The following is a 21,391-nucleotide window of genomic DNA, read 5'->3' as shown; positions in this document are numbered from 1 at the left end:
CTGAGACTTCTAGAATATGCTGGCCTGATTTGCCTGTCTTTCTTACATAGTGATTACTGTAAGATCTCCTAAATACTTTAACCGTCTAATGTAATACTTGATGTGAATGTACACCAATATATAAACATTATGCAGACTCTGTTTTATAATAGAAGTATTTGAACATCTTTGTGAATATTCAGGAAATAAACTGGTACTTCTCTATTAACTTTTTATATTAAATACTACATAATATTGTTAATATATTAATAATATCTTATACAATTAATTGTCTACATATTTTAGCAGTTTCCTGAGATATTTAAAACTAGCCAACCGTAGGACTGACATTTTGCTTATTGTTTGTTCTTGTAAAACTATAATATTCCTGGACTAAATCATTCTAGTGCTTCATAGAAATGAGTATCTGGATATGAATTATAACAGCAATTGGCAATATTCTTCAGTTTTCACTACAGAAAAATAATGGAGCTATACAGTTTCTGCAACTGTAGTTTCAGAAATTAGTTTGCAGGTTTTCTCAGATATTTCCCTTTCACTTTTTTACTCTAGTATCAACAGGTTGTACTGGAAGCTGAATGGAATCTCCTAGATTGTGTTTGTATTCTTTCATACAAGACAGGGCTGACATTATGTTAGGGTGTATATTACATATAACAGGTAAACATAATATATTCTGGAAAAGTTAGTACTGACTTCTCAGTATTGAAGGTGCTGAATAATTGTCTGTAAAATGTATTCTGGTGTAAGAAAAAATACTATATTTGAAGTACAACCAACTGCTAGGATAAAATTTAATCACCCTAGATATTACTTTAATATTATGATAGAATTTCCTGAGTTACTGTAAACTATTTTTAATAATAAAAAAAGTATAACAGTGATTTAGCAATGATGAATATTGTAGGATAAAATTACAAGATCACTGTGAAAGGAATAATGTGGGGTTTCTTTGTTTGCTTTTGTTTCTTTAAGTTATAGATTATATAAAGAACCAATTTTCTACAAGAGAATGAACCTTCTCCAAGCTTTTAAGATGTCAATCACCAGCTTTTTTCATTTATTTAATACAAAAATGTTATCATTCTGGTAATGTTACAACTGAGTAAACATAAAGAATACCCTAGAGAATACGAGGAATAAATAAAATATAAATAAAATTTACTCACTCTTATAAAGCTTTGCTGACTTCTTTTTATAAAGGATAAGGAGTAATAAGCTCCCATTTCTATGCTTAGGAATATTCAGTAGTAACTTCTATTGAGCAGCTTATTGTTGCACACTGGAACAGTGCAACAGGATAAAAATCCATTGCTTATGTATCCAAATAACATATAGACACAATATAGAACAAGTACTGCAGGAGCTTTGTGGGTAAGTCTGTAACTGATCTCAAGCTTGCCTAGGAAATGAAACATTTCAAGAAAACTGTTGATCAGTTGTGTATGTTAGGCAAACTTTATAAAGCTTCATTTTGAACTACATCTTATCATAACCTCAGAACCTGCACTGTAGACTTAAGAAATTTCACCTGTCCCTTAATACACTGAGATCATAATAAATGAGCTATGTGGGGCAACAAAATTGGCCCACACTCATATTCAAATGGAGCAGCTGTTATGTTTGCTGATGGGGATTCTCAAAATTTCAAACAAGTGATTGTGCATTGCTTAAGATAGTGTCCTAAAACATCCATACTGGTGATCATATCAGCAGCAGTATTTCAAATAAATTATAGTAAATACCATTAAAGACTGTACTAAGCACAAAGAAATAAATCATTCAAAATTTTAAAATTTGGATGTTTTAGTTTGACAAATATGGCTTCTCATTAATAGGACATTGAATTGTTCCTTCTAGGACTATCTCTACAATCCTTTGGTTGGAAAATCATAGTAACCTGAGTTCTTTTGTATCTGCAGACATCTTTTCATTGGGTAGGAAACCCCCTCTTTCCTCTTCTATCACCTAATGTCTGCCAATTTGAACTATGCAGATAAAATGTTTTAAATATTTCCATCTGTAGTTGTATTTTTCCTCTGTCTGGTATGATGCTTTTATTAATATTAAACTTAGCTATTTTCATTGCTGCTTCAGAATCTCTGAAATTGAATTTACTGTTGCAATATTAATATAAATATTAACTTTCTTTCTGGAAGTTCTTAATCTTAAATCCAAATTTTTCTTGCATTTTATTTTTATGGACAAGATGTCTTCCTACCCATTTACTGTGAATATAAAAGTCTTTGTCTTTTTCCTTCCCTATGTGCTATTCAGATAAATGCAACTTTCTTTTTCTAATGAAATCCTCAGACCAAAGAATTTATTATTGTTATTCTTAACACTAGCCTTGGGGAAGGCATATATTTTATGAACAAACTCAGTTTCATTTTCTCCATTGCAGGAAAGAATTTACTGACCTGCACTCTGCTGCACTATGCTAATTTTCCTTATCATTCTGCCGTAGAAAGATAAACCATGGAGTTTATCAAATTAAAATTTCGTGAATGTTACATTTTCACATTCTTAACTCCTTAACTTTATCCCCTTATGCAAAATGAACCAATCTTCTGGTCTACAGGTGAAAGTAGAAAATTAGTCCTATTTTTTGAATAGAAAAAGTGTTATTTCTAATCTCTGCATCTCTCTGGTCCTCTGGAATGCTAAATTATTCCTCTATGACATTTAGTTATAATCATAACATTAAACTTAAGTTTTATGATTTTAGAGAAATTTCAGATATGGCCATTTTGTCGAATGTCTGACTTTTTGTTACCTGACTTACTCCACTTCAAGGCGTTTGCCTGATTTTATACATATATATATGTCTGTATATATGCAAGTATACACATCTATAAGCTCTATGCAAACATGACGAATAACTGCTTTTGAAGCAAAGCTACCTCAACTTTATTGGTCTTTGATCAACACCCTGCTGATAGGCTGATACTTAAAATGTAGACACATGGCATTTTCATACTATGCATTTAAAAAGTCCTAGCCTTCATAGTTGAACAACTTTAAGAAAAGTCACATCAAAGGTTTAATTTGTCACAGTGTCACTTTGCTGACCCAGGGTCACTGTGACCCAGTTGTTTGCTTTGTGATTACTCAGGAAGATTTGTCTCATTTGTACAGAAGTTTAGTGCTCTTCATATTTAATCTGTCCTAGGGAGACAACTATGGCTGCCAAACTGAACCTCACATTCATTTATTTATTTTTCTCTCTATTTAAATATAGAATTTTTATTTTAAAATTTTTAATGAACCAAAGATGTTGACAGTCACTGTACGATCTGGAAAAGACATTATCCAGATCTTAAAATCTGGGTTTTGATACCAGCACAGTGATTTAGAGACCTCTGCCAAAGTTACCTAGATCTGGGAGAAACAGGAAATACAAGTGGCTGGTTTGCAGGGGGTGGAAGCATCAGAACAGATCTTGCATAGCACAATCAAATACCAAATAAATGGGAACGTGTGTCCACTTTTTGAGATATCCCATCCGGAACTGAGCATAAATGCCTGATGATTTGCTTACTGTGGACTTCTGAGGGGAGGTGACAGCAAGTATTATACCACTGTCATACATAAAAATGAACAGAACAGAAGCAAATAAACAAAATAAATCAATGAAAAAACAATGACAAGAAAGCAACCACTAAGCTCATGTTATCTGTGCTTCTCAAAGTTTGTTGAGTAAGGCAAGGTTCTAAAGATAAGTTATGACTTCCAAAAACAAACAATAACAAAAAGTCCAGTAATAAAGAGTTGGTTCACTTAGAATGGTTTCTGCCTATTCTTCCAATCAAAGATTTGTTGTACTGTTTGTTTAAAGGAGTCTGGAAATAGTAGTAGAAAGTGATAATTCTCAGTGCAGAAATGTAATGCATCATTTCAGCGTTGGTTCATGATTAGAACTAAGCTATCGAGTTGGCAGAATTCCAGTTGGGCAATGGATAGTCAGGAACAAACTCATTTTTCCTTAGTGATAGCAAATTCCAAATCAGCTTACCTACTTCCTTCACATTCATACCTATTTGCCTGCAGGCAGCACAGTATAAACTACTGCACTGTGCATGCACATTTCATTCAGAATTTTAATTACTATGCCCCAAATTCTCAATTTCACATTAAGCAGATGCTACTTAACCAGTAACAGGCAAGTAAATGAAGAGCAGTCATTTAACAGGCACATAGAGTCTCCTTGAGCTTTGTACTATTTACCTCTTCCTCCTATAATTGTGACACATTTCCAAATCTTTTATTCAGCCCTGCAGCACATTCCAGACAGAATGGATACAATGATGACCCATATACCTGACAAAGGTCTTATTTCACTTCATCACAGGATTAAAATGTATTTAGTTTCTGTGGACTAACATTTCATGACTGTACAGCAGGAAGGGTGCATCATAAGGTAAAATAAATGCTTCTTGAAGCCTTATGTACAGCTTGAAATTTTTGTCTCTTTGTGATTAAATATTATTTTTTTCTTTATGTAATTTTATCTAATAGGTTAAAAATACAACATTATTATGTATTTAAAAACCACAGGAAACATTTGAAGATTCATTCATGTGAAACACACAGTAATGCAGACATTTCTAATATTTTTATTATAGTGTGCATATGCACCTGATTTTATTATGGTATTTGAACTCAATTATGATGTTGTTCTTTCTTCTACTATAGTCTTTGGATAAAATTGTTCTTAAATCAAGTGTTATCATTGATCAAATTACCAAAAATGATTTTATGATCCATTATTATTTTTCAACTACAGTAGCTCTACTCTGTAAACATTTGATTCACATTTAAATTCAGAGTGCCCCATTTCTTCATTTTGAATAATTTTGTTATTATATTAAGACAAGTATTGGGTACTGGCTGAGAACTTCTTTTTTCCTAACTGCTCCTTCTTAAAGAAAACAATTCAAGTGTATGCTCATCAGTAACTGGCCACTATGTCAGATAATTTGTTTAATGTGGTCTGCAAATTCAAACAGCCACGAGCCTTTACTTCATACATCCTGTGCTTGTTTGAGGCAATAACTATCCTAGATCCACAATTCAAAATCATCCAAATTCTTCTTCCCCTCAAAAGGGAAAGAATGCATCTGATGAAGTTGAACAAGCAAATCTTTGTAGATCCTGCCAACCTACCTGCACTTGTGGTCACCTCAAACTATAAACTGAGTTACTCCGCCTAAATAAAGATGCGTTGTATCTGTGTGAACCACTGGCTCAATGCTGATGTTTAATGCAGTCAGACAAAGATGGTTCAACACCACATGAATATCAAACTAAGAATGGTATTTTTACTCATTTTTATACATTAAGAGAAAAAAAAAAAGGAGCAGGTAGAGCAAACACTTTATATTTTACACATTATCAAGAATGTATTTGAAATCCTCTGCTGTGATCTGCTCTACAATACCATGAAGTTCAATACTCATGCAAATCATCATTTTTTCAAGGCTTTATCTGAACATACAGAGGGAAAAGTTGCAGTTAAATACAGATTTGACTGAGTAAATGCTCATATCAAACAAGGATTCATTCTCTTCCCTATTTGTTATTGTCATTCAATTTTTAATGAAAATGCTTAGATACAGGTATTAGCAACACAAAAGAAAATTTAGATTTTTCTGATGTTCTCATTATTCCAAAAGACTGCTCAGCTATCATGCAAGCAAAGCTGACAAGATGATCCAGTATGCAAGAAGGACCAAATGAATAATTAGGCTTCAATTCCATTTCACGCAGCATATTAAAAGGCTAAAGAAAAGCTAAATATAAAGCAGCTCATGCACCCTGGCAGTAACATACAGGTCAATGAGAACATCCTGAGCTGAATGTTACAAATAGGAAAAAATAAGCTACTTTTTCTTCTTAAAGCAATATTAAGTCACAAAAAAAGTCAGGTTCTGAATTTGCAGACCTTGATGCTATTTATTCCTAAGCTTCCCAGCAGTTGCCATCTACTAATGGCATAACAGACTTTACTTTGAAAGTGAATGCCTTAGATTTTAGGTAGAAAGCATTTATAATAAATACTCAAATTTTTCAGAAATTATGATGATAATCCTTAGTTAGATTTCAAGAATTGATCCAGTAGCATGCATTCACTAATTAGAATGGAAGATTGAGAGAATGCTCACAGAGAACCTTTGATCCCAAATTGACAAAAAGGATCCTGTGACATACATGTGACATATTTGTTTTCCTTTTTTTTTTTTTTAAAGCTCCTTGGTATTATTTTGTGCTAAGTACAAATGCTAACCTTAGTTAGTAAGCATTAAATTGAAGCAGATAAAAGGACAAGTGTATAGTGTCTGCTTTTGAACCAATGATTCCAGAAATTCTAGATAATAAATGCAATTCTTATACAGCTACATTATCTTCCATTTAGCCATTATACATATTTATCTCTGCAAATTACTATCCTTTTTCAGATCTGACAAAGTTTCAGTCTATACGAGTGATTACAAAAGTATTAGGCACTCTTACTTATTCGTTCTGGACCATGTTGAATAGCCTGACCTTAGCAGCAGAAATACAAGATTAGGATATTTTCTGTGTGTCAGTATGTCAAGTGCACCATGTGAAAGAAATTGAAAGGAAGATAAATATTCAGAGAGTTCTATTCAGCTGTTTGGTTTTTTGTTTGTTTGTTTATTTGTTTGTTTTTAGGCATTCTTCAATAAAAACAAAAAACTTGACTGTGGCCGGAAATGACTTTAACAATCCAGATAGAACATCTGATGGAACGTGTATAGATAATACAAACTGAGTAGCTGAGCACCTCAGCCAGACCCATCGTTCTTTAGATGTGGAGCAGGAAGGAAGCATGCAGTTTTTCTGTGGTAATCTGCACCCCACACAAAAATCTACAGAGAAATTAATGCTGTATTTTCAGGGGAATGCAAAAATACTGGGTTTTGGAACATACGTTGTCTTGCAAAATTGAAAAAATAGTAATTGTTCCTCCCTGTCAGACATATACTTGGCCAAATACGAAAATGAAACAAAGCTCTCTTAAGAACTAAGGATCTTCCAGCTAATTTGACATTGTTATTCTTTACCTGTTGGGTACCACTTGATACTAAATTTTGCCTAAAGCCAATGGATTCTGCTTTTACACTTGACTATCATTTTATGTCAGTTTATTCCAAACTGCTGATTATTAGAATGTATTTTAATTAAACATAACATTTTCTTGTTATGGCACCTTGGAAGCTCCTTGTACGTGCAATTGCCCCGGGATATTATAGGTATCACTGGTAGCTGTCTTCACAGATCAACAAACCATAACATTAAATGTAGCAGCATACATGGTATTAGTTTATCATACATAGTTTAAATATTTTGACTGATAAGATAATGATTTACAAAGGTTCATCACTTACGCTACCCCTACTAGAATTTAGTAGTTTCCGCGGTATATCACTCACAAGAACTGTACAGGATGTCTAGAGGGCTAACATTGAATACTAAAAGACTGGAAAAAATTCTTGAAAGAATAATCTTTTAATTTCTTCTTCTTGAGTTATGTCAGAGTTGTGAAAGTACATTGTTATGGCAGCCAAGATAGTGTTTAGCTCATGATGGGAAAACACTAGCTGCTATCATTTCTATTACTATCCCTTTGAAAGTCTCATCTGCCTTTCAAGACTAGTAAAGTCAGTTAAAGCACAAAGAAGCTTGCTATAAGTCACTCTTCAAAAAAATCATGACTGGTTGCCTATAATTTTCTGTTGAAAACTCCTCATGCCAAGCAAACAAGTATCCAAAACAGTCCTGTTGTTAGACAAATTGCTGTTCAGTTCCATGCCATACATTCTGTTCAGGTGTAACTTCAGATCTACTGTATATCAGAACCATGTTCATCAACCAGCTACTATATTTTAGGGATCATGTGACAGTGATCATAATGAAATAATTTGTCCTAGGAGACAATTAGCTCTTATTTTTTCTATTTTGATAACTATTCATCATAGGACTACTTCTGAGGAACCCTGACTCATAAAAATTTAACAGCAGAATTAAAAAAAAAATCATTTAGTATATCTGATAAGATGAGCTTTCTCAAATGTTCGCAAATGTTTGGGCAACTGGACAAATACTCATAATATGACTGTAGAAGAACTCTCGTTCCTTTTTATTTTTTCTTCTTGTAGATTATTAATGGAACTGCAAAAGTCGTTTATACATCGCAAGAAGAACTGGTGAATGTTCCTTTTGAAAGGATTAACAGCTGTTAGGTCAGTGTTTGCAGAAGCATATCCTATTTTTACTCAGTTCATAACTCAGCTGGAAGCTGAAGTTTAACTTGATTTCTAACAACCAAATTACCATTTGAATACAAGACTAACTTACATAGAGAGCAAATAATTATATTTAATAAGCATGTGCTAAATGAGATGTTGGATGCTTTGTAGGTTGGAATACAAACAAACTCTTAAGAGAAGAATAACAGCAGAATTGCTTGTTAACTGCCACAATCAGCAGCCTCACATCTGGAACTCTCCCCTCTGCTCTAAGTCAGAAAAAAAGGTAAAGAGAAATCAAATAGAAGGGTGTTTTTTTTTAATAAGCCTACATTATTTTAATTAATATTTTTTCCTCTCTAGTTTTTAGCCAGGATATAAAAGATATCAGTTATGCTGACAGAAAATACTGTAATAAACTTTCCTGTACTTTTGTATTTCCTTTCAGAATATATGTATATATATATACATATATATATGTATATATATTTGCAGTTTAATTGTTTAGTGATTTAAATGGCTTAAGAGGTGAAGCTCACAAATACAAAAAAAAAAAAAAATAAATAAAATAAAATCTAAAATTTTATTTAGCATTAATATTTTATTGCTTGATTTTTACTACATCACTTTGCATTCTGTTTTTGGTTGGAACAGAGGTTTGTTTTCTTCATACTAGCTATGCAGTAGAATTGCAAGATCATAGACTGAAACAGTGATTGAGCACCAGGTGAGAAGAAATGGCTAACCCAGGGAGCTCAGGTGCAACTCACACACCTGAGTGTCCTGAAGTGGTGGAGCCAGGATCCACCTCTCCTCACCCTAATTAAAGGGGGGGAGGACAGTTGGTCTGGTTGCTGGTTATTCTGGGAGGGTGGTTTTTTTTCCTGGATGGAGATTGTGCCCTTCTTGAGCTGTTGCTGAAAGGGGTGAGTCAATTTTCATTTGTTATTACTTAATAATTTGTTCTATCTTTATGCTGTTTGAAAATACTGTTATTGCCCTCCTTTGCAAAGCAAGATTTCAGTTTGAAAATAATGTTGGTATCACACTGATATTGCAGCTGATTAGTGCTTGCACTGAGTTAAGGGCTCTTCAGTTTTTCACACTGCATTTCCAGCAGATAGGCAGCAAGGTTGTGGGAGAAATTAGGAGAGGAACAGCCAGGATAGGGAAACTACACTGGCTAAAGGGATCAAGTTGTCACACTCTGCAATAAAACTGGCAAGAGTTGGCTGGATGGTTGCTGGTGCCTGGGAGTAGGTAAACATTTGTTGTCTGGTGGTGAGTAGTTGTGTTATGCATCTTGATTTTTGTTCTTTTGCTATTTTATTTTATTTCTGTTCCTATGTGTGTACCATCAGTATGGAATGGCTGCCCAGAGAGGTGGTGGAGTCGCCATCCCTAGCAGTGCTCAAGAGGCGTCTGAAAGAGTTAGAAGATAAGAGTTAGTAACTTGTGGTAGCAGTGGTAATGGGAGGACAGTTGGACTAGATGATCTTGTAGGTCCTTTCCAACCTTATGATTTATTCTATGATTTTATGATTCTATGCATGGACGAGTAGTTTCTATGTGCAGAAATATGTATACCAGTAATGTAGTTTACTGTTGTAATGTATTCAGTTCATATCTGATAGTATCCATGACACATTCCTCTTCTATGGTAAAACCTGACCTAGATGCCCAAGCATACTCAAAAGACTTTTCAGAGAAAACTAGTAATGGATCTTAACATAGACTTCTGTTAGTCTTCACCTCTAGCATCTCTGTGTGTGTTTAGGAATTGTATCTTCTCTACTGACCTTTTACTATAAAGTTTTCAACTAAGTTTGTCTGCCATCCTAAACGTATGGATTTTGTTCATTTTAAACTATGAATTGATGAAATTAAACTGTTAAGATTTCAATTTGTGTTGCTGAGTTACATGTACTTGCTATTCAGAGTTTACAAAGTGCTTTCTCGAGTTTTGTTTTCTATTCAGCTATGTTCTGCAAGCTAAATACATTTCTTAAAGATAACTGCAGTTTAGATCTGAATGAACTGTTAGAGCTCTTTCTAGATACAATCCTGTTCCAAACTTCTAGACTATAATGTATTCTCTGTGTAGTTATGCTGTAAAATATAGAAAAAAGAACTAAACCATGTGAATTCTACTACTGGTAACCGCAATCTACTGTTACTGATCTCTAGATCTTTGAGGTTTTAAAGTATGGTATCAGAGTAGTTTTTTGTTTGTTTCCTCCAGATTAAGTAGATTTTCTTTTCTTTTTTTTTTTTTTTTCTTGCCACATAAGTTCTGACCTTGATAGTTTCTGGCATGTAACACATATGGTATCTTCTTCAAAGTCTTTGAGACCTGTTGACAACTGGACACAGTAGTGTCAGCAGCTGAAGCAGACAGAAAGAACACAGAAAGATAGAAAATAAACAAAAAACTCCAGAGAGTTAAGAAATCAATTGATCATCATATGATATCAGATTATTTCCTGAAGGGAAAAAAAAAAAAAAAAAAAAAAAAAAAAATTATATATTCCTTCTTAAAAGACTATGTATGTTTAGTCACTGTGTCTGTTTCAGGACAAATAATAAAAAATAATAAAAAATATCCTCACAAATAGTTTGTGTGTGTGTATATATATATGTATATAAACATTTCTAAGTCTATATTTGTTTCATAATGCTCTCCAAAAATTATCATGAAGGAGGGAAGATACCACTATAACATAGGAAAATTCTCCATGAGATCTGAAAAGCAGCAATTTTGCCTTTGTTTCTTTTTTTTCCCCATTCATCAACAAGATTTGTGAAGTGCTGCAATGACAGAGACACTGGTGGTTCAAAGGAGTATCTGCCAGAGAAGTGTGGAGAATGGCATCCCTTTTCTAGTGTGCCAGTCAATGCTTCTCCCTCTTCCAGCTGAACTTTTATGTGAAAGGAAGCATTACAAGGCGATTTAAATCTCTAAGACAGATGCAGAAGAATTTTATTTTCAGCTTGCACATCAAACTCTTGCCCATTTTCCTGTTCTTCTTACCTGGACTTCATATATTTTTCTCTCAATTACATAATACTGCTTCAAGAAACTAGTACTTCCTTCAACCACCTGCCCAAGCTAAACACGCATAAAGTAATTTTCTTGTGAGCAGTAAAAAAAATCAGAACATGGATTTCTGCTTTTTGTCCTCCAAACGCTCCACTCTCACAGATTAATAACCTCAGCTGTTCCCTTCCTCTTTGTGCCACCACTGCCAGACATGACCAGCGAAAGAATAGTCTCATATTTCTTTTGCTTTTATAAGCCAACATCTGCTGAGCATTTTTATGCCATTATGTTCTCAAAAAAATAAAATACTGGATCCCACATATATTTAAAAATCTGCAGTATATAGAACAAAATTCTATACATAGGATGATTAGGAACAGAAGTTGATGCATATAAATGCATCAATACAAGGAAACACTAAAACTTTAGGAGGAGCACAGTGTATTTTGTAAACAAGTACATATTTAATTATTAAGTAGCTTTCTTTTTTCAAAGACTAAAACAGCCAAATTTAGGTTAACATTTACCACAAAAGAAAGGAAAAGCACCAGCACTGAAGAGATTAAAAAAAGACCTAGTGAGAGCATACCACAATATTCTTGTAAAGAAATCCTTTTTACCTGACCCAACACTGAAGTACTCCTGATAAAGCTTTAAGTGTTTGTACGCCTTTCCATAAGCCATGGTTTTATAGGCAGTGTCAGGTCTGTTTACATCGTTTTCCTCTTATTTTTCCTAAGAAAAAATTGTTCTTTTCTAGTTTTTCATATGGTCCCAAAAGATTGCTATCTTGTAAATAAAAGAGCTTAATTATTTCTATGATGGAAGGATTAGCATTCTCATGTGCGGATTTTTTTCTTTTTAGAAATCTACATAGGTATAATAAAATGCAAACAGTTCATGACCAATGCAGCTGCTTCACAAATTACTGGACTTGGGGAAAAAAAATTGAAAAGAAATAAATAAAAAAATAACTCTTGAGAGTATTAAAACTAAACAAATCTGCTGCTGTTAATGGATAGTAGCATTCCAGTCAAGACCATGGAGAATAAATTAGTTGAGAAAAGTGTAATACAATAGCTGACACCTAAACAACTGTTCATGTTTTTGTGTTTTTTCACTATCCCTTTGTAAGAGACTTTTAGGGTAGTATTACATACCAGCTGCCAAGGGAATTTCTGTCTGCTTCTAATGAAGTTTACTGAACTTTTTCTATATGTACATCTCATTTTGTTATATACTGGTAAATGAATTTGGTTTTCTCTGTTGTCATTTACATCAGTGTAACTGATTAGGTTTTACATTTGTGAATGACAGGCCACTGCCTACTTTGTCAATAGAAAATTATGTACCTAATGAATGCAATGCTAAAACAATGCATAACAATGCATTTTATTACCTAGATCTTCTAATAGCTTTACAGTCATTAAAAAACAAACAAACAGTGAAAATGAGGAATGCTTTAGAGCTCTGGTCTGGGAAGAAGCTCCATAGGACAAACGGAGTTGCTTGTCTGGTTGTAGTTTTACCCTCCAAAAGCTGCAAGAACATGCTAACAAAGTGCAACTTTTTCATGGTGATTGCAAAGCTTTATTTTCCTTATTGTTTTATTTTCCTTTCCTGCTATTGTAGAAAGGCTTTGACTGTGAGAGAGCCATGAGTGATTCTTTAAGCTACTTTTTTGTTTTCTGGGGACTTCAAGGATTTGTGTGAAATGTTCTCTTCCTTTTTGCCTTTTAGGAAGTAACATCAACTGCCCTCTTAAAAATGGTTTTACATTCCTGATTCAGTACAGTACTGATGTCCTAGGTCCAGGGGAAGCTGCTGTAAATCATTCATATCGAAGAGAAAATAACTCTAGTATTTAATGTGTGTGTTTCTCTTAGGTTTGTATAACAAAAGTATGTGTGTCATTCCAGCTTATTGTTGAAATTTCTCTTACTGTAGCAGCTGATCGATTTTTAATCACTGCTCACTGAAGAACTAAATGTTTACTTCTGTATTCAAGGTTTTTTTTTTTTTAGATATGTTGGCTTTAATTATGAATACATTATAGCAGTTGACTACTGCATTGCTGTTGTAGGAACACAACTCTCAAATATTCAATTTTGACTTCATATATGTGCAATCATGTTCCAAACTACTGAGTTGTTAGTAGGCTTCTGATTCCCCCTTTGTGTGTATTTTGGACTATTTCATTTGAAAGGTAGAAGGCAATTATAACATCTCAGTTAAGTCTTTGTTATTGACATTGTTAACCTTCCTTGAAACCTCCTTAGTATGCTGCATTTTGTCAAGTATTACTGCCAGCATTAGAAGCTTTTCCTGATTTATTATTACGTGTCAGTTTAATTAACGTGCTGTTTCACTCCCTCTTCCAGATTGTTAATAAAGATGTTAAATAAACAGGACCAAACAGTGATCCCTGCAGAGCTCCACGAGACACCTCCCACCAACTTGATGCATTGCCATTTTTCATTACCCTTTATTTGCACTCAGCCAGCCATTTTTAAATCCAAGCGACAGTACTCTATGTCCAAGCCAATTTGAATTAATTTTGCAAGTAAAGATTTTGTAAGACACTACATCAAGTGTTTTACTCAGACCAGATATATTACACATGCTTTCATCCACTAATTTTCTAAAGCTATCAGAAAAAGCAATCAAGCTTTGAAGATTGCTATTGCACCCAGCCAGCTTTTTGCTTGTCTATTCACTTACAAAGCCAATTCTGGTATTATTAAAGAATTGCCACTCCTTTAGCTGATGACTGATTTAAAGTAATGTATTTTTCTAATATGTTACCTTTCCAAAATACAATACAGTCCTGATTATTCTTCTTTACTTTTAGATTAGGGCTATATGGTATGTAGATTTGTTTTGATTGACAGATTGATCTTTTTCTTTAAAAGCATCAGTGATTTCAGTAGGTTTGCTTATGTTTATTTTACGTGTTTCCAGCTGTTAGATTGTATAAGCAGGTTTTCCTTATTTTCAATATGAAGGCAAGTTAGGTCCTTCAACCTCTCTTTAATTATATCAGCAAAACAGCACTGGACTGGCAGAACTGGCAAAAATGCCAGGACTGGTTCTAGTCATCTCAGATTTCTTTTCACAGCCAGAGAAACATGCCAGTTAAAAATTTTCTTCCTGTTTAACACATTCCTTTCCTTTATGTTTTACTGAGTACTCATGGTATAAATATCACTGAAGGCTTCTTGTCAGACTTCAGCTTTTTCTTCTTGTGGCATATGCATTCTGTATTATTCTGTCTTCTTTCCTTTCATACCTATGCCCTTGCTAGCAAACTCTTGCTGTAGTAGTAAAAGGATGTGTTTCAGATGTGGGAAACTTGGTAACTTATTTCATTCCGCAAGTGGATTCTTTAGTAAAAATAGGAAGGTTTCAGGTATTCTGAAGGCTTTGTCCACAATGCCTAGCCAATATGCTGAATACAAAAGTGTTCCTTGATAGATGCCCTTATTTACTTGTTCTTGTCACTATTGTTCAAATACAGTCCCTGGTGATCTCCTTAGGTGGGGCCTGGTTCTAGTTTGTCATTTTTCTACCGAAATGAATCCAAAAATTTACTGCTGTGTTCCTCAAAATTTAGTAGCAGTCTCTTTGTTCAATAGGAAACTTTCAAACACAAATATTATATTTACATAAATGCTAATTTTTTTCATAACTTATATGGGTTTGTTGGACTAAGATGCTATAATGGGTACATTTTTATTGGAGTTTTCTTTCTTTGCTAAATTCATCAGTTTAGGAGTATCTTGAATTAGTTTCAACTTGCAGTGAAATGATTATATCAGAACCTAATGCTTAACTTCTTTACATGCACACATGAAAGCAGAAAATTCATTGATTTTTTTTCTTCCCAATGATAAGAAAAACAAAGGTCGTATCTTACCAAAAGTCTAACTTTAGCAAGATACATGCACAGAATACAGCACAGTTCACTTAATGAGGATGAAACACACTGGTGTTTGAACAAGTGTATCATTGCTAGCTTTTATTTCCCAGAGGGAAGCATATCAAATAACATAAAAATTTTTAAATTTCTTTTTAAATATCCCTTATTAAAACAAAAGTATTGAACAATCTTGTTGTGAGGTGGGAACAAGAAATGCAGACCTCATTTTGCTCTGTTCAGGCTTTAAAAAAAATAAACCTGTGTTAAATGCTTCCAAACATGTTGGGGAAAGGTGGGTACATAACTGGGGTTCTTTCCTTGATTTTGAAATGAGATTGCACACGTGGGAAGGTGTTGTTTCGTAGAAACACTACTGTGGTAATGTTTTTATGGCTGAATGGTGAGATTGCCAGAGAAAGAGTAGAGATTTGTTTTAATCAGTGTCTGTAATCCTTAAAAACAAAGAAATTGCTGATTAACTCAATATGATAAGAAACAGCTTGTATCTACAGCAAATTGCCTGGAGTTAAAAGTCTCTTTTCTCCCATTTCACCTTCTGGTGTCAGATGATCAATTGTTTATTCCCATTTTTACCCTTTCAAACTCCAACAAGAGCACAGATCTCCAGACTGCCACAGGAAAGCAATGACTTCTCTTTGATATACATCACTTTGAGGGCAAAAAGGGGATAATAGAGGCCCCACCAGCCCCACTTCCAAGCAGCTCATATTTTTGACATTTGCTCAGTGGTTAAATGCCAAAACTCACACCAAGAGCTGCCAGAAGCATTCATACTCTCTGTGAACTATCCTCTGCAACCACCCAGGCCAGCTTCCTTGGGATGGCTACTGGTGGCTTCCTTGCCTGGTGCAGGATGGAGGTAGTGAGTGGCAGAGGCCCTGCTTCTGTTCAGGCTACTAAAGGGTAGCATCTGTGAGCAGGGGCCAGTAGTGGGCCAAAGCCCTGAGGAATAGGAGCCTCTTGGTGACCAGTGCCCAGCTTTGAGAAAGTGAGAAGAGTTCCCAGAGCAGTTGAGGGTGCCTGTACAACAGGTTTTGTCACATGGCTGCGTCTGAAGGTTGCTGGGTGAGCGGAAGACTGAAACCACTGATGAAGAGAGAAGGGCAGGTTAGCATCCATACGGATCTTTTGTTAGTCTAAAAGCTCTTTTGATGCTTGCAAGGGTAAGGCACAGGCAGTGCAGTGCCTGCTGTCATGGCACTTGGTCATCAGAGCATGCTTGTGTGATGTTTAGATCCAACACTTGAAGTACATCAAGTACTGGCAATTCATAAACTCTTTAAAATTTTCAGTGACAGCCCTTTTGTGTGTAAACTTACCCATCTGTAAGCCAGAGAAAACTTCTGCACATGTTGCCAATGTGCCATAAATAATCTTTGATGTGATTGTCTCTCTGCTGCAGTCTGTTTAGGGCAATGTATCTGCACTTTGCCCCACTACCTGGGGCCGTAGCCGCTGGCATACATACATATAGATATTTAACTATATCTCATTTGAACACCTCTGCCTGTAAGCCACCTATCTCAAAGTTCTGTCACATTGTACAGTTCTTAAACTGTCCATTTACGGTCATTCTCAGCAGTATTTCTTCCTAGTTTAATATTATCTTGTCATTTGGCTTGCACAGCTCCCTTACAACTTCTGTTCTGTTTTGCAGAGCTTCTCCTTTAGCCCAGTGTTAGTGAAAGGGATACAGAATAGGCAAATCAAAGGAGGCAGATTACCCAAAAAAAAAAGTTGTTGCAGCAAAAGGATGTTTATTTGGAATGCAGGGGCTTTTATTATACCATTCAAAATAAAGCCCTGCTCTTTTTTAATGGGAAGGTATAGGTTTTATTAGGGCTGGGAGGGATAAACTGAATTTGGCTCCTGTGCATTCATATGCATGAGTTTGTATTCTATTTCAGTGTGTGACTTGCCTCTTGGATAGGTCCCTGTTTCATTAACTCCTTCTGAGCCAATCACATTATTCAACAAATACTGCAAACTTCAGCAGTTATTTTTCTCCTTAAAAATTGTAGTGAAGGCTTTGGAAAGAACTTTACCTTCAGTGATGTGTTGCAATTTGCACTTGAAGTAGAAATAAAAATGCCCATTTCATCCTATAATTGAATTTAATCTCCAAACTTTGCACAGTAACTCCTGAGAGGTTAACTGAATTTTCGGTTCAACAAACAGAAGTCTAAAATGTTTGCTGGAGTTTTGCTCAATTTTTCTCATAATCCATGTGTTTCATGAAGTAGTCAGTCCAGCCCAGCTTCAAGCATTAAACAGTTTCCTGACAGCTGAGAAACAGGAAAGTTTTGAACATTCAGTACTGATTGCATAAGTTTATTCATCTTTATTCATCATAATTCAATAGTTTTAAGATATTCTTCACAGGTACTGGATTCAGCAGTGGCCCCTTTTTCCTTATGTTACTACATGGAATGTTTTGATCAAAAAATGGCACAACTCTCCTACTTAAACAAAAAAGCCCCCACAGTTTCTTCTATACTTGCTTTTCAGCAGGTGGCACATGTAGGTATCCAAGTGGGTCATAGATATCTCCACAGAAGAAGAATCCACAGTCTTCCCTAGGCGGCCTGTTCCATGTACTCTGGTTTCACTTCAGATCATATAAATCATCACTATGTTCTGAAACAAGAAATAACTTTGCCATTATTTGATTATTAGTGTTTAACTCTGACAGATATATACATATATATACATATATATACTTTTTTGTGTTGTTTCTTTTTTTTTCCCACCTATTAGTGTTGGCTAGGATTATAGTCTTAAAAAAATCAGCAAAACCCGCTTTCATGCAATCATCTAAAGCTTTCATATTTATCTAAGTACAGGAGCTAGGACTAACTAAAGGAAAAAATTGTAGTAAAGAGGATCAGGCAATATCTTAAAAGTGTATCCACATGTCTGTTTCATTTGTCATCAGATGTTTAGCCTATGACACTTTCTGGTGAGTGAATGAATGATGTTGCTGACTTCCTGCTGTTCCCACTTACATTTTGTTTTCTGTCCAGTGGGGTAAGACTTATGTTGACTTGAATTCTCTATGCATTTGCTGTATAAATAACTAAATATTTGAAGTAGACAGACACAGGAAGACCTCCCCAGATCAAAGAGCCTTTTGCTTGAAAGGATAATCTCTTTATAGCCCTTTTTTCATTATGGTGATCATTTGGAACCAGGTTAATTTTCTGTCTCTGAAAGCTTCTATCTGAAGTTCTTGGAGTAATACTGGAAAATAGAAAGCTTATTCATGGCGTTATAAAGTAAGCAACAGTTATGACTGAATTAAAATCTTATCAGAGAAGGTCACAATTCAACTTGGTAGAGAAACTATTTTGTTGAATTGAATTCTCCCCGTGTTGAATTAAAGAGATGCTGAATTAATAAGCTTCCCCCTCTCTTCTGATCTACAAAAGACAAAAAATAAAATAAAAAATTCTTGCCAGCATGTTTTTTTTTTTACAGTGCTAAAATGCCAGTGTCCTGCATTAGCTATTCTCATATTTTTTTATAGTTTATTATTTCTAACAAAACTGCCTTCTTATCCAAAATCATATGGTAACTTTATACTACAATCTATTTTCAGTGTCTTTATGAAAGACAAGCTGTGTTGTTCTGCTCCCAAAGGAATATACCAGTAGGCCTGAAGTCTGGGGAATAAAATTGGAAGATTACTGTTTCTTGTCATATATTTCTATTTTATTGCTTTTGAGTATGCTGGAATGCCTTAGTGGGGAGAAAAAACACTGGCAGCGAACTGAAGTAACTATTAATGTCCTACCAGATCTTGATGGGGCTTGATATAATTAAAAAAACTTGTGATATTTCCAGCAATTGTAATTCCAATTATTTGGTAGCTAAAGGCAATTTTCACTGCTCCAAGTTAGGAAATCATACAAATAGCCTAATTAATATAATTTGCCTTATGCTCTACTAAGAAAACAAAAACAAATACATCATTTTTTTAAAGACAAATAGCATGGTATACACTAACTATTACAAATATTCAAGCAGTTAGTAAAGCAAACATTATGTATTACAAATTACTCTCAGCATCTCTAAGTAATTCAGCATGATTTAATGAAATTATGATGGTTTGCTTTAGCTTTACAACTGCATGACAATAAAAGGAAAGCATTTTCTTTGTGTGGATTAAAGCTAGTTCTTTTACAAAAGAGTTTGTAACAACATGTACAGCAGGGGGCCAGAAGATATAAAGAAGTTTTCATCATCTTGTATCTGCAGTCCTTTAATATCAAGAGACTTCCACGGAACTTAAAATAAGTCTTTGAAATATTCCATGCTGTGGTGGTAGAAAGGTACAATAAATAATACTTTGCTTTTTTCCTCATGTGGAATGAAGAGATAAAGCTATTTATAAAACTGTAGAGACTTACAAATCATTCTAACAGGTTGTCGTATGTTAATGTCAGCGAGTATTTAATCACCCAAGGTAAAAATCTATATATATTTTTCTCCAACCCCACCTTGCTTTCATAACTCTGTCTATTGACAGTTTCTCTCATGATGACAAATTAAAAGAATTCCCAAGATCATAAGCTATGAAAAAGAAAAAATACAAAGAGGGAAAATAGTAGATTGTTTTTAAAATGTATGAATTTTTCTTATTATTGTTGTAGCATTTTAGAGGATCTAATGAGATGTAATTAAGCTCAGAAATGTACAGGTCCTTAACAGGACAATAAAGAGATAACAAATTGAGTATACAGTATACAGATTTATATAATAGCTAGATTTTCTGTGAGGGGAAAAAAAATCTCAACTTTTTGAGATTTGTTGATTGAGGAGTAGAGAAACTTAGAAGCAAAATAATTTTATTAATAAATTTAATGGTATTTTTTTTGAAGGCATTGACTTATCCAAAAAGCTGTTTAGTATCTGTTTGGATCTAACAGCTGGGTTTGCAGCAGATTCAATTATTTTAGTCACTTTTGCTCCTGTTAAAAAAGAAGAGAGACCTCCATGGGCTTACTAGGAGATTCCTTAGTGAATTAAGCTTCACTCTCCAGTAAGCACTTGAACCAATGAGGAAAATGTACTGAAAAAATGAAGATATATAACATTATTATTTTTTATTTTTTTTTAGATTTGATGATGAATTCTTCCATTTTCTATAAGTCTCTTGGAAAATCCAGTACTGATCAGTTTTAATGTACAAATGAGGAGGGATGCATACCATTATTAAATGGCCTCTACTCAGCTTTCAGACTTAAGTGAGGAAGGCTTATGCTATGTTTTGTTAAATATCATTAAAAAAAAAAATACATCTTAAGTCATCTTTTACCCTTCAAACTACCTTTTATTATGTGTTATTAAACTGATGATTTTAGTTATATTCTTCATAGAGTAAGAAAAAAAAAATCAAAAAGTACAATTTGATTCCCATTAATTCCCTTGTCTTTGTTGAGACCTCTGACTCAACACTAGCATTGTCAGACAGATTACCATAGCAAAAATCTCACATCTTGATTCATGGAAGGACTTGATGCATCCTTACATCTGTCTGTCAGCCAAAGAGCAAAGTTCTGAATTCTGTCTTGTGGGAAGCAGAGGCTGTAAAGTTTCCTTCCTAGTCCCTGATATGGCCTGCTGCACATGAAGCAGAGAGAGAGGAATAAAATATATATATTTTTATGTGTAAACCAGGCATATTTGATCTAGAAGCATTTCATTTATCTTAAGTACGTTAATCTCTCTCTGGGTTTTCAGAATGTAATCTCCATTTCTCTCTAAATTTCACAGTGTAAGGGTTCTTTCCAAGCACAGACTTTTAAATGAGATACCTTACTCATTAGCAATGCAAAACTTGCTATATACTATTTGACACCCTGATGAAAGGTTAGTTGCCAAATCACATGGGTTTGGTGTCTATGGTAGAGTGCAGAGTGTTAAGGCTGTAATAGGAAATCAAATAGTTCATTTCACAGCCATGAAATACATGATGAGCTGCCTGACTGGTTTATGCTGCTTTATCTTTTAGGATGTAAAACCTATTCTTACTTTATGAAAACAGTACTTTGTGTTAGATAATCATTTCATTTACATATAAAGGTTACACTTAATAAAAATATATGAACCAAATTGCAACAAAGATACAACATCATA

The 21,391-nt window shown here is 34.3% G+C and overlaps 1 long non-coding RNA gene across 3 annotated transcripts in view; it reads left to right on the top strand.

Annotated features, from left to right (window-relative positions):
* The first annotated feature begins 4,284 nt into the window (after positions 1 to 4,284).
* LOC146760954 (uncharacterized) overlaps positions 4,285 to 21,391 on the top strand; it is a 57,522-nt gene continuing 40,415 nt past the window's right edge. The window contains exons 1-3 of one of the 3 annotated variants that reach the window (XR_014946122.1): positions 4,285 to 4,420; positions 8,184 to 8,267; positions 8,445 to 8,559. This is a non-coding gene — a long non-coding RNA (uncharacterized LOC146760954). Of the gene's footprint in view, positions 4,421 to 6,807; positions 6,870 to 8,183; positions 8,268 to 8,444; positions 8,560 to 21,391 lie in introns of those variants that run through there. The other 2 variants (XR_014946123.1, XR_014946124.1) reach the window with 2 other exon arrangements.

This window comes from Coturnix japonica, chromosome 4, assembly GCF_054131305.1.
Source record: "Coturnix japonica strain WE chromosome 4, WE-NBRP24, whole genome shotgun sequence".
Lineage (NCBI taxonomy): Eukaryota > Metazoa > Chordata > Aves > Galliformes > Phasianidae > Coturnix > Coturnix japonica.
Note: the sequence above shows the minus strand (reverse complement) of the source record. Positions and strands in the feature narration are given on the sequence as shown.